This window comes from Marmota marmota, unplaced genomic scaffold (assembly GCF_001458135.2).
Source record: "Marmota marmota marmota unplaced genomic scaffold, marMar, whole genome shotgun sequence".
Classification (NCBI taxonomy): Eukaryota; Metazoa; Chordata; class Mammalia; order Rodentia; family Sciuridae; genus Marmota; species Marmota marmota.
In genome coordinates this window covers 17,663,422-17,675,562 of record NW_026000026.1, presented here as the reverse complement: position 1 = coordinate 17,675,562, position 12,141 = coordinate 17,663,422, and the positions used below count along the sequence as shown (strand labels likewise).

Sequence of the window (12,141 nt, the reverse complement as noted above, 5' to 3'; positions counted from 1 at the left end):
TAATGAATACTAGGCTGAAACTCAGAAGAATTAATATACCTCACAGAATAAATGTAAAATGTGAAAGGAAAAATAACTGGTGGGCAGGAGGCCAGATAAGGAACAGGAAGAGAGAATACCAAAAAAGGAAGAAACTGAATTTACTAATATGAAGGAAAGTTCCTGCTTCAGCTTTGATGATAGTAAGTTAATATAGAAACAAATGTTATTTTTAACATTAGGGAAATTCAAAGATTGTTCACCTTGAAAATTTGCTTAAAGGCTATAAAGAAGCAAAGATATTCCATAACAGAAGGCATAATGACAAAAACACAATTAAGAATTACGTAAATTAAGAAATATTATTAAAATGAGTATTGTACAAAAACAAGAATAAAACTAGATACACAGCTAAAAATCCTGAGGGGAGAGGAAAAAAGAATCCAGAGCAATTTTCTAAAAGAAAGAAAATAGTTATTTTGAAGCCAAAACCACAACACTTTAGAAGGGTTCATTAACAAATTGGCAAGAGTTGCTGTCTAAGAGGGAATTGTTTGCCTAAGGATAGGAATGAATGGGAAACTGACTCTTTACTATATCCTTTTGTATTTTTAAAATTTTTATATTTCAACTAAAAATTCCTGTGACTATGTGAAAAGTGAAAATTCTAAAAGTAAATGAATTAGAGAACACATAAAATTAGAAAAACTGGACACAAAAAGCAACAAAATGATAAAATAGTAATACTATATATGTGCTAATAAATTTGGATAAAACTGAATAGATTGATTTTTTAATAAAAATATATAATTCTAGGGGCTGAGGTTGTGGCTCAGTGGTAGAGCGCTCGCCTAGCATGTGTAAGGCCCTGGGTTTGATCCTCAGCACCACATAATAATAAATAAAGATATTGTGTCCATCTACAACCAAAAAATACACACACACACACACACACACACACACATTTCTAATGCTGACAAAAATAAAACACCCAACATCTTTTTAAAAAATTCTGATAAGTATATTCCCCCAAAGCAGCTACTCTGATACCTTATTAGTGAATCCTTTCAAACACTTCAGAAATAATTCACATTGTACAAATCATGCCTAAAATAGGTCAAAATATAGGTTATCTAGTTTAGTCTTCTAAATTGATCCTAAAACTGGCTAAAGAAAATGAAAAAAGAGCTGGGCATGGTGTCATGGTGGGAATTATATGCCTATAATTCCAGCAGATCAGGAAGCTGAGGCAGGAGGATTCTGAACTCAAAGCAAGCCTTAGCAACTTAGCAAGGCCCTAAGCAACTTGGCAAGATCCTGTCTCTAAATAAAATACAAAAAAGGACTGGGGATGTGGCTCAGTGGTTAAGCACTCCTGGGTTCAATCCCTAGTATCAAAAAAAAAAAAGGAAAAAAGAAAAATGTACAAAGCTCACTCAGAATTTTCACACTCAAAACATTAAAAGAAATAATAGTAAACAGAATTTAGGAATAGATTAAATTTTTTAACTGTGTCAACAGACACTAAAAGTATATTCATTAAAACTGAGCAGTTGTACTGAGTATGGTAGTATATGCCTGTAATCCCAGCTGCTTGGGAGGTTGAGGCATGAAGATTGCAAATTCAAAGCCAGCCTCAGGAATTTAGCAAGGCTTTAAGCAACTTAGTGAGACCCTGCCTCAAAATAAAAAATAAAAATGACTGGGGATGTGGCTCAGTGGATAAGCACCCTTGGGTTCAATCCCTGGTACCAAAACAAAAACAAAAATCCAACAGCTATTTTTAATGTAAGGATTCTAAAACTAATAAAAAATATATATATTTTTACCCTGATTGAAGTACCTATTTAAAACTAAATGTAAAAAAAAAATATGCTGTCATTAAGTATAGGTACAAAATGATGAAGCTTTCTATCATATCACTGTTAATTAATATAGTATCAGGGGCTAGAAGAACAGTCCAGGGGTAGAGCTCTTGCCTAGCATGCACAAGGCCCAGGGTTTGATCCCCAGGACCTTAAAAAAATAAATAAAGTTGGAACTTCTGACACTATATATAGGACAATATAAAGCAACATAAAAATGAATGAGAGGGGCTGGGGTTGTGGCTCAGTGGCAGAGCACTTGCCTAGCATGTGTGAGGCACTGGGTTCAATCCTCAGCACCACATATAAATAAATAAAGAATAAAGGTACATCAACAAGTAAAAAATATTTTTAAAAATTAAAAAAAATGAATAAGAGCTACAAATAAAGGCAGAGATAAACTATTTTTACATTCAATAAATACCACTGTATACCTATAAAATCTAAATGAATCATTTGAATGGTTATGATGAGTTTAAAGTGATCAGAGCCATCACCAATAAGGAAAAAAATCATGAATATTCCTGATTTTCAAACTTGAGTACATGTGAAAAATCAACTAGGGAAGAAGCTTTTAAAAATTGTCAATACTATGACTTGCCCCAGACAAAATGCCTCAGAACCTCTAGGGGAGGGATCAGATATTAATATTTTATAAAGCTTCTCAGGTGACTTAATGTGCAGCCTACAATTGTATATTCAATTATTGGAAGAGCTTAAAAATGCAATGCAAAATGTGTAACTATTTGTATTTGCAAATGGGAAGAGAAACACTGCTGAAATTTAGAAGAGGAAACTTGACAGGAGACACAGTTAGCTCCTATGCTAATGTTTGCAGTTTATACAAAAACCAATACCCAAGTCAATGGAGGGGGACATGACCCACAGCCTCAATAGATTGATGGAAATGAGAGGTCATTAGTCTCTGCCCAAGTGCTGTTAAAATGGGAAGCATGAATGAGAATTTGACAGAGGCTTAGGTGGTCCAGGATTACATACATACCTGTAGAGGCTACATGCAAGATAAATTCTCACAAATGCAATTGTTGAGTCAAATGGTATGCATCTTTAAAGTGAGAGATTTATTTTAAAAAGATCTTAAATATGACAAAGAAAAAGCATGATATCAAAATATCATCACATATAGGTAGGAGTGGAGTGGGAGAGACCAAGTAAGCTGAAGTTAGGCAAGATGGCTCAGCGTTACCAGGAAGTAGGTAAGAGATGGATCTCAAACAAAATTTCTGTAATTCCAACATGGCTTTACTCTTGCCACCTACCTCCTCCCACTTCAAACTCTAGTCATCACACCCAATGTCCCCATCCTACCAGACCCCTAACCCAACAGGCATTGCTAGGGCCTATCTGATATCCTCTGTCCTAAGTGCAATATTCTTTCAAGGCCCCTCCCACTGGAACAACTCTCTTTTTGCTTAACTCCCTATATTTTACCACCCAAAACTTTCCTAGACATTTCTGTTTAAGTAATATTTCATGTCTGGTGTTTGGTATAAATATCCGATCTGCCATTTATATTCTGGAAGTAGAATACAAATTATCTTCCATATTAAAAAGCTATTTTTGACTATGGCATTTAAGCCCTCTTTTTTATTAGACTTTTAATATACAATTTAAGATGCTTCCTCCATGATGTTTTTCTGTTCATCATTTTCAATCCAATCACATGATCTCTAAATTTACTTCATCTTCCTAACATAAGCATGCTTCATTCTTTCCCTAAACAAACACCTACTAAGCATCTATTCTCTGGCACTGTTTTAGATCCTGGAGATAAAGTTCTTGCCCTTGGGGAGCTCAGGCAGTTGAGGTGTATGGGTGTGGAGGGAGGGCAGGGAGACAGCCAATAAACAAGTATTTGTATAGCAGTCAAATGTTAGTAAGTGACCTGGAGAAAATTTAAAAGGATAGAGTGATGCCAAGGGTTTGATAATGTCAATTTCAATTGATGGTGTCATGGAAGGCATCATTGATAAGGTAATTTGGGGACAGAAACCTAGAGGGAGATGACAGGAATCCTGCGGATTTCTGGCAGGAGAGGATTCCAGGCAGGAAAAACAAGTACAATGGTCTGGAAGCAGGAACATTTCTAGACTAACTGAAGTTCAACAAGAGCAGAGTCAGGGTAAGGGTACGCATTAAAAAGTGCACATACGGGCTGGGGATGTGGCTCAAGCGGTAGCATGCCCGCCTGTCATGCGTGCGGCCCGGGTTCGATCCTCAGCACTACATACAAACAAAGATGTTGTGTGTCCGCCGAAACCTAGAAAATAAATATTAAAAAATTCTCTCTCTTTCTCTCTCTCTCTCTTTAAAAAAAAAAAAAGAAAAAGAAAACGTATGTACAAGAAACTTGTCTTATACCATTGTTAGAGGGTTGATGTATAATGCCACTAAATAGTTTTACTCAACTTTAAAACTCAGAGTTAAAGAATGATCAGGCTTGGAAGATATTATATATCCAAGAATAGTCCTGCTATAATCCATTACTGAACCACAGGGAAGGAAAAAACCCCACCCCCCACCATCATGAAGCAGAAAGTTCCAGAGGTTACAATTACGGGGAAATTACCATAAGTTTGCGCAGGAATGATGTTGCCATGGCGTTGTCTGGAGAATACTATAGTACATAACTCCCAGCATCCTATAGCATCAATGACTCTGTCTCCATTTCCTTCCAAAAATTTTTATCCAACATACTGGAGAAAGTTTCTTAACTTCATAGAGGAAAATAATGTAAAAGATTTCCTTTATTTAAAAAGTTTACTAGAGTGTATCTGTTTCATCAAATGAAGTATATATCTATTTATACTGAGTGTTAGTCTTCTTTTTGTTTTTGATACCAGGGATTGAACTCCGGGCGTTTAACCACTGAGCCACATCTCTAGTCCATTTTTTATTAGAGAAGGGTCTCACTAAGTTGCTTAAGGCCTCACTAAGTTGCTGAGGCTGGCTTTGAATTTGCGATCCTCCTACCTCAGCCTCCTGAACCTGGGATTACCGGGGTGCACCACCATGCTTGGTAGTCTTTATCCTTTGTATTAAATTATTAAAAATTTTTCCTATGCCAGAGTGCCACACATATTGTAGTTAGAGAATAAGATTTGGAAAACTAGTTTTCAAAGCACAAGTTTTGCATTCAAACTAAAAACTGACACTTGGCCTAATCAACACATCAAGAGACACAATACACAACTCTGCTTTTATGATATCCAATGGTTAACCTACAGTATAACAAGAAATCACCTAGTTATACTTTCAATTCATATTTTTAGATTGATCCAAAAAGGAATAATTTGATCAAAGAGCTCAGGGATAAAAACAGTGGGGAGTACTGGGTTTGTGGCTCAGTTAGAGCATTTGCCTAGCATGTGTGAGGCACTGGGTTCAATCCTCAGCACCACATAAAAATAAATAATAAAATAAATGTATTGTGTCCATAAAAAAAAACTGGGGAGGACTAAATAAAGAATATTTAATAGCAATACAAAGACTAAATATGATTATAACAACTTATGTGTTACAAAATTTTAGTAATTGATATAGCAAGAATTTGGGTGAAATTCAGAAGCACATAACTTACCTGAGAAGCATACTTTTCCCTTACTTCATTGTTATTTCCAGTTTCCCCTTCACTTTATGCAGTCGCACATGCATCTTCAAAGGGTCACTTGTTACTTCTGCAGTTGCAATTCAGTTCTATAAAAGAATGACCATCATCACTTCACAAGAAGAGAAGGCACATTCTAGGAAGCTGAGTTATCTAATCTCATGTCCTAATTCATTTTATAACTATATACAAATAGAAGGTGGGAAGAATTTAAAAAGTTATCAAAATACAAACTAGTAATTTAAAACTATTAAAATTCTAATGGAAATAGAACATATAAATGGAAGTAAGGAAAACAGAACAAAATGATTCATTAAAACCTGTAATTTTTATACATTCCCCTCCCCATCAATGAGTTTTTATTCCTCTCTTAGCTAAGTTTGAGGTGGCTTGGCAGAAATAATAAAATTAACTGAGAGGTAGCCTTAAACTTCAAGGATGCACACACCCTGAAGGATATACTACTCTCTCATGGTTTTATACTCAAAGCCCTGGGAGTTTCCTAGTATGAGCTACAGAATTGGCTCATACTGTAAGTTCCAGGCTTAACTACTCTGTTCGCTACATTTTTTGTCTCTGATTCTTATTCCTATGTTTTTCCATTCTGCCCAGTGCCAATGTTGAGCACACAGTAATACATGGTGAATAAATGAAACAATAAATAGATTTTCAACAAACCACCAGAGAGATGCTTCATGTGATCTTAAAATTACTTGGGAAACACTTGGAAAAAAACACTGCTCCTGAGATCTTTTTTCTCCAAAGCATTCCCTTTGGTTAAAACACCCATTAGCAGTAAAACAGCCCCAGTGTGAGTATATGGGAAGGTGTCAGAACTTCAAACAGACATCCAGAACTTGGTACACTACAGAGGGGGACTATGAGCGTCTGTGAATATAAACAGGTTTGCCCTTCAAGTTTTGTACTAACAAGCTTTAACCTCATTAACTAATTTAATCCTTATAATAACCCTAGCAGGTAGATTCTATTATTCTAATCACCCAGATAAGGAAATGAGGTATAGAAAGGTTAGTTACATAAACTACCCAAGGAAATGCACTATGTGCTATGCTGCTTTTCATAGGCAGGAGTCCCTCAATAAATATAATTTCATGGTAAGATAAAGTCTCATCCACCTATTTCACTTTCTTTTACTGCTTTCTTGGCATGTCTAATTAAATAGCTCCATTTCTAGTTAAATTAGCTTTTGTTGAAATTTTTTCCTAATTAATAATTTATTGAAAAACCTACCTTCTAATTCTCTACAACTTAAAAGCTGGCCTTTTCTCACTTAAGAAATTATCCCTTTGAACATTAGAAAAAGGAAATATTTTAAATTTGGTGGAAATCAAAAGCAATAATTATTTAAAGCTAATTATTCATATACACAAAATACTTCAGCTAATTACATTTATTTCAGGTATTTTTCTATGCTTACGAGATCCCTTCTAACTTTAACATCTGGAAGCCCTCCTTAAGCAAGGCATTTCTTCTATTCTGTAGTCGATTAGAACTAATGATCACAATGTCAAAAGCTGTGGGTTCAATCCACTATAGCAAAGCACTCCTGTTTTTCTGAGTAGGAAGTTCTGCTCAAGTTCAGATCTTTTGCCAGATACAATCTAAGGTTCCAACTTCAAAAGATCAAGAGAGACTTAAGTTTTTAAAAAATGTTTTAAGTTTTTATACAACTCTGCTTGATTGATCTGAAAACAGAATTTTGCTTTTCCTGACACCAATTCTACTGACAATAAAAAGCATTTGCAAAAGTTTTATAAAGTGTCACAAAAATTCCTACTACTGCAATATAGAAAACCTCCATAAATATATGATTACAATTCCATAAATATTTCTAAGATTTTTAAAAAATTACTATATATTTTCATAAACCAAAAACTGTTCCATTTCCAAATAATATGGAGTTATTTTAAACATGCTTTTCAAATTAAATGGAAACCAATCAATACCCAGTCTAGATTACATTTTAAAATAACCCAGGACCCATTCAAGGTAGAAGTTTTCCAAGATTCAACAAATAAACATGAAAAAGCAAAACTACATTCCTTAATTGTTATTATAGGAGAAACCCATTTGGGATTGTCTGTCTTCAAGATTTCCTGCCCACAGTTTGAAAGAACTTCCCAATGCACTAATGCTACAAAACATATGGATTCCAATAGTCACAAGGTAACTATGACAGCAAAGCCACCCATCCTTGTGAGATCATAGAAACCATATGATGTAATTTTTTAAACTGAGGTAAAATTCACACAAAATTAACCATTTAAAAATGTACAATTCAGTGGCATTTAGAATATTCACAATGCTGTGCAACCATTACCTCTATCTAGTCCCAAAATACTTTCATCAAAAACTCAATACTCATTAAACAGCCACTTCCATTCCCCCTCTTCTAGCCCCCGACACCATTATTATGCTTTATGTGTCTACAGATTTACTTCTTTTGGGAATTTCATATAAATGCAATCATATAATAATTCTTTGCGTTGGCCTTCTTGAACTGGCACAGTGTTTCAAGTTTCATCTATATTGTAGTGTGTGTCCCCACTTCAAAATTTTTAAGGCTGTTAAGTATTCCGTTATCAAATATATCACATTTTGTCCATTGAGTCAGCCATTGATGGACACTTGGGTTATTTCCACTTTTTGGCCACTATTAATAGTGCTGCTATGAACATAAGTGCACAAATATTTACTTGAATACATGTTTTCAATTATTTTGGGTACACATTTACAAGTGTAATTACTAGAAAATGTGGTAATTTTATATTCAACTTTTTGAGAAAGTACCAAACTGTTTTCAGTCCTACAAGCACTAGTGTCTGCACTAGTTTACAGTCCCACTAGCAAAGTTCAAGGATTTCTCCACATCCTCACCAATGCTCATAATTTTCTGTTTTGTTTTAAAATTATAGTCATCCTAGTAGGTATCAAGTGTATCTCATTGTAGTTTTTATTTGCATTTCTTTAATCACTAAAGGTGCAGAGTATTTTTTCATGTATATGTCCTTTGGAGAAATGTCTATTCAAGCCCTTTGTCCATATTTTAATTGGTTTGCTTGTCTTTTTGTTGTTGAGTTGTAAGATTATAGATACTAGGCCCTTTTCAGATATGCAAATGATTTCCCCCTTCTTTTGTAGGTTTTCTTTCAACTTACTGGATGGTGTCCTTTGATGCACAATTAAATTTTGAAGTGGCCTAATTTATTTTTTTCTTTCATTGCATATGGGTTGTTTGTTGGTTTTTTTGTTTGACTTATGGTACTGGGAATTGAACCCAGGAGCCCTTTACCACTGAGCTACATCCCCAGCCTTTCTTTTTTTTAATATTCATTTTGGTTGTAGTTGAATACAATACCTTCATTTTATTTATTTTTATGCAGTGCTGAGGATCGAATCCAGCACCCTGCACATGCCAGGCAAGCATTCTACCACTGAGCCACAACCCCAGCCCATCCCCAGCCTTTTTAATTATTTATTTTTAAAGTTTGTGAAAGGGTCTTTCTAAATTGTCAGGGTTGGCTTGAATTTAAAATCCTCCTGCCTTGGCCTCTGAAATAACTTGAATTACAGGTGAGCACCACCAAGTCTGACCTCATTGCTTGTGCTTTTGATGTCATCACTAAGAATCCATTATCAAATATAAGGTCATGAAGATTTACCCATATATTTTCTTCTAAGAATTTATAGTTTTTGGTCTTAAAATTCAATCTTTAATCCATTTTTAATCACCTTTAGTATATGGTGTGAAATTGGGGTCCAACTTCATTCTATTGCTTGTAAAAATCCAATTGTCCCAATGCCATTTGTTGAAAAGATTTTTTTTTTTTCAACTATCAAATGGTCTTCATATCCTTCTCAAAAATCAATTGATTGGGCTAGAGAAATAGCTCATTTGGAAGAGTGCTTGCCTTGCATGCACAAGCCTTTGGTTCAATCCCCAGCACCACATAAATGTAAAATAAAGATACTGTTTCCACTTAAAACTTAAGAATAAATATTAAAAAAGAAAATTAATTACAATTCTGAGAAATGAAAATCTTTGAGTTNAAAAAAAAAAAAAAAAAAAAAAAATCAATTGACCATGCCAGGTATGGCAGTGCATGCCTATAATTACAGTAACTCTGGAGGGCTGAAGCAGGAGGATCACAGGTTCAAGAACAGTCTCAGCAACTTAACAAGGCCCTAAGCAACTTAGTAAGACCTGGCCTCAAAATTTAAAAGGGCTGGGAATATAGCTCAGTGGTAAAACACCCCTGCGTTCAACCTCCAGTACCAAAAAGAGAGAGAGAAGTGACCATAGACATATGGGCTTACTGCTAGACTCTCAATTTTATTCTACTGATCTTTATGTCTATCCATATTGATAGCACCACACTGTTTTTATTATAGCTTTGTTGTAAATTTTGAAATTGAGATACCTGAGTCTTTAAACTTCATTTTTTTCCCAAGATTATTTTGACTATTCAGGGTCTGTTACAATCCCATATAAATCTGAGGATCACTTTTTCCATTTCTGCAAAAAATGTCACTGGAATTTTGGTAGAGATTTCATTGCATCTTTAAATTTCTTTGGGTAGTACTGCCATCTTTATAATATTAAGATTTCCAATCCATGATCATGAGATGTCTTTTCATTCAATGATATAATTTTGATGTTATCTTAAAAATATTTGATATAGTAATACACTAACTCCCTTTAGTTGTCTGTATTTCTATGGTAATTTTCAAACAGCTGGATTAACAAATATAAAGTTTACATTTGCAGTGAGAATACAATATTCATATTCTAGAGAATGGGTCAATTATTCAAGGTCTGATTGTTTGCTTCTGTAAATAAGAAATGTTAAAACTCAAAGATTTTCATTTCTCAGAATTGTAATTAATTTTCTTTTTTAATATTTATTCTTAAGTTTTAAGTGGAAACAGTATCTTTATTTTACATTTATGTGGTGCTGAGGATCAAACCCAGTGCCTCGAGCATGCTAGGTGAGCGCTCTACCGCTGAGCCCCAGCCCCAGCTCCTGTAATCAATTTTCATCATCATCAGTTCCTAGTAAAGCAGTTGATACACAAGAACTGTTTATGTTCACTGATTCTTAAGTTGTTTAACAGACTTTGCAGAATACAGGACAAATTCCCCCTTCCCCAATTTGTTATGAAACACTAGCTACTTTGCCAATGAGTCTTCTCAAAGAAGCTTGGTTAGTCAGAGCTTAGTGTCAATTGTAATTTGGTGGGGGTTAAGGAGGAAAATTTTGAAAAAATCTTTAATATTTTTTGGCTAAAATCTGTCACTTGATCAATTGAGAGAACAATTACTTGACATTATAAATATTTCTTGGGCAAGACACAATCTGTTCTATGCTCTCACATAAAAATTAGAATTGAAGACAACATAGTAACCTAGAAAAAAATAACTATGGAGTTCTCTGAGACTAGCCATTTCATGGAAATTGCATATTCTACAAAAGTAAAAGCCATTTGAGACTGGTGGATTGAGTCTGAGAGGTAGTGATTGCTTCAGAGTCCATGTCTGGTGCCAACTTTTCAAAGCTTCAGTTTGCACCTCCTCTCAATACACAAACCATGTGAGATTCATGGTCTGAGGTGATCCAGCAAAATCAGAAAGGGTTTTAAGAATCAAATTGCCTATAAATAACTTTAATCAGAAAATACTATCTGGTGTTGAAATAAATAGCTATCGACCAAATCCTGAAAAACAGATATCCAATTCCATCTACTTTGTCATCTATAATGAAACTAAAGGTAATAAAAATATCTTCTGGCAGGTTCTTGGGGTCAGTGTTTTGGCAGGAAATGCTACTAACATAAAGTTAGAAGTTCTGAGTCATTGTTGAGTTTTGCTTTTCGTTTTATACCAGAAACTTGAACTTGAAAAGGAAAAAGAGGGGCCAGAATAACCAGGTTAAGAACTTGACCCAGATGAGGCAAGAGCTGGACAACAGTCCCAGGAGGGGAAGAGCTGTGTAACAATGAACATGAAATGGACTGCTTGCTGATCAAGTCCAACATCCAAGCAGTCAGAGGATCCCTTTAGTACAGGCATCAGCAAGGCTGGTCAATATACCATCTATGGTAGGGCTCACTCTCATGGCATGAGTTTTGCCACAAATTTTCCATAAACAGAAAGCTCTTTAACAGCAGGTAGAAAGAGCTGCTTCTTTGGTCTTGCTTACTGCCTAATGAGGTTCTATCTTCAGGGACCTTACAATTTCTCACCCTCCAAGTATTTTCAACAAGCCAACTGAATAACTGTACTTCTCCCTCCATATTTCTTCAGTTTTAGTCGCACTCAGTTCACTTGAGTTTTCAGGATGCCATTCTATGTCCCAAAGCTGAAATACTGAGGCATCTGCCTGGGAGCTGGCAGGCCTGCTTCAGCTTTGTTCTCTGCTTTCTCTGTGGTGGTCCTAGCTACAAGCTCTTGGAAACCAGCCCTTAATTGTAGGGCAAATGCCTGGTTTGCAAGCCCTGCTAGACAGGAAAAGAGAAGCAGATGAAATGCTGAAGTTTATGACACAGCTACAAACTAACCAGTCTCAATTTTAAAAGAACTAAAATCTGGACACATGTCTGTCAACATGAGAATGCATAAACAAATTGTGGTATTCAAACAATGGAATG

At 35.1% G+C, this 12,141-nt stretch overlaps 1 protein-coding gene across 4 annotated transcripts in view; it reads right to left on the bottom strand.

Annotated features, from left to right (window-relative positions):
- The window catches only part of Zhx3 (zinc fingers and homeoboxes 3), a 131,688-nt gene that overhangs the window by 68,830 nt on the left and 50,717 nt on the right, over positions 1-12,141 (bottom strand). For all 4 annotated transcript variants that reach the window (XM_048810936.1, XM_015480620.2, XM_015480627.2 and 1 more), the window contains exon 2: positions 5,446-5,561. The gene's annotated coding sequence lies outside the window, so the exon portion shown is untranslated. The remainder of the gene's footprint in view (positions 1-5,445; positions 5,562-12,141) is intronic.